This window comes from Penaeus chinensis, chromosome 20, assembly GCF_019202785.1.
Source record: "Penaeus chinensis breed Huanghai No. 1 chromosome 20, ASM1920278v2, whole genome shotgun sequence".
NCBI classification, from domain to species: Eukaryota; Metazoa; Arthropoda; class Malacostraca; order Decapoda; family Penaeidae; genus Penaeus; species Penaeus chinensis.
In genome coordinates, this window is record NC_061838.1 from 4,181,349 (window position 1) to 4,184,052 (window position 2,704).

The following is a 2,704-nucleotide window of genomic DNA, read 5'->3' on the forward strand; positions in this document are numbered from 1 at the left end:
TGGGCGGCGATTCCTGAAGGCGGAGGTTGTTCCTGCGCCCCACGCCCGCGCCGCCCACGTCGCTCTCGCACCGCAGGGGAAAAAAGGAAGGGCGGCCGGGTTTGATGGGGGGCAAAGTCTGTGGGTTAATGGCGTAAGTAGGGATGTGATGGAGTGTGATGGTGGTGTGGTGTGTGTGTGGGGTTTTGGTGTGGTTGTGTGTGTGGGGTGGGTTTTTGGTGTGTTGGGCCCCGTTTTGGCCGGATGTCCAATAAAAAAAAACAAAATCGATGGGAAAAAAACTATATTAAAAAACAAAAACACCAAGCTCAAATATCCCAAAACCCCATTACATAAAAAAAAAACCAACTGAATTACTAAAATGCAAAAACAACAACAATTTATAAAGAACAAATATAAAAATATCCAGCGAATAAAGAAATCCCCAAACGCCAAATAAAAGAAAAATAATCTAATCTATGAAAGCATTTTCCCGATTTGGGTTTGGCCGGAAAAGCCGGTATATGAATATGAATTGCAGGAATATATGCAAATACATAATGCATCATGTGTACTCTTAACCATAAATTAAAGCCCAAATATTGTTCAACTGAGAGATTGCATTACATAAGTAGAAATATGAAATATATATATACATAAATATAATAAAAATATATGAAAAAGAGAGAGGAAAAGAGAGAAGAAGAGAGAGAGGGAGAGAGAGAGAGAGAGAGGAGAAGAGAAAGAGAGAGAAAGAGAAAAGAGAGAAGAGAGAAGAGAGAGAGAGAGAGAGAGAGAGAGAAAGAGAGAGAGAGAAAAGAGAAGAGAGAGAGAGAGAGAGAGAGAGAAGAAAAAGAGAAAAGTAAAGAGAGAGAGAAGAGAGAGAGAGAAGGAGAGAGAGAGGAGAGAGAGAGAGAGAGGAGAGAAGAGAGAGAGAGAGAGAAGAGAGGAGAGAGGGGAAAAGAGAAAAAAGAGAGGAGAGAGGGAGGAGAGAAAAAGAGAGAGAGAGAGGGGAGAAGAGAGAAGAAGAGAGAGAGAAGGGGAAGAGAAGAGAGAGAGAGAGAAGAGAGAAAAAAAGAATTAAAGAGAACCAAGCGAAGAAAAAGAGAGGGGGGAAAAAAAAGAAAAAAATAATAATAACGCGACGTTTCCAACAACCCTCCTCCTTCAGCGAACCAAAATGGCCTTCCTTGACCGGACACCAAACGGCCAAATTTTGTCTCGCTTTTCGCCCCGCTCGGCCTGCTCTTTCGCCTCACGTATGAGTGCTATTAGTGCCCCCTCCCTCTCCCCCTCCCCCTTCCCCCTCCAGCCCGCCCTTCCTCCCCTACCCCTCTCCCCCTGGTTGAGTTCACGGTGAGTATGACACGGGTCTGGGATGTCAACGTAATTCTAAAATGAAGAAGGATCTATTAGAGATTTTTTTTTTTTTTTTTTTTTTTTTTTATATCTCTCTCACGTTTTCTTTTTCTCTTTCTCTTTTTCTCTCCCTCTCTCTATCTGTTACCTTCACTCCCTCACCCTCACTTTTACTCTCACTCTCACTCCCTCACCCTCACTTTAACCCTCACTCTCACTCTCACTTCCTCACTCTCACTCACTCCCTCACCCTCACTCACTCTCACTCACTCACCCTCACTCTATCACCCTCACCCTCACTCTATCACCCTCACTTTCACCCTCACCCTCACCCTCACTCTATCACCCTCACCCTCACTCTCACTATCACCCTCACTCTCACTCTCACCATCACTCTCACTCCCTCCCTCACTCTCACCCTCACCCTCACTCTCACTTACTCCCACTCTCACTCCCTCTCTCACTCTCCTATTTTTGGCGAGCGAATGTAAAGAAAGGAAAAAAGGCAAAGAAAAGAAAAAAAAAACGTTTTGATTAACGGCAGTCACTGTGACACCGGAGACGCTTCGTTTAGCGGGAGGGAACGTTACGTTTATATTAAGGAGAAAGGCGATCATTGTTTATCACTGGAGGAATGTCGGTTTTAGTACATAAAGGTACATAATTATTCACCTAAAGGATATTTTTTTTTTCCCGAAGCTGTAAACGCCAACTATTGTTCATGAGAAAAAAAAAAAATATCACTTTAAAAGTAAAAAAACCAAAATTTTATACCCAAAATTTTCTGGAAGCACAACAGCATCGAATTCAAGAGGTATGCACACAAGATGGGCACTTGGGCATCAGTATAAAATGGATAGGATTTTCCATCAAGCAAACCGTGCATGGGACAAATGGAGTTTTATTGAAGGAAAGTTGGTGAAGATATGGTCTATCCACCTATCTACATCTATATGTGAATTAAATAAACTGTGCACGTGCCAATCTAACATTTTTGAAGAAATGTGGGAGAGGGCATTGTCTATATGTATGTATGTATGTATGTATGTATGTATGTATGTATGTATGTATGTATCCATCTATTTATCTATCAACCAATCTATTTATCAATATCTATCTATCTATCTATCTATCTATCTATCTATCTATCTCTCTATCTCTCTATCTATCTACCGAGCTACCTGTCTATGAATTGGATATTAATGTTTCTTTCTGCGGGGGGGGGGGGGAGGTGTCAAAATAATGAAGATTGGTAAGTCAGCCAGGAAAAAACATGTATTAGAAAAAACTTTGACAATTTAAATTACTTCTACTACCAATAATAAAGAAATTTTAAAAACAATAAATAAAATAATAAAAATAATAA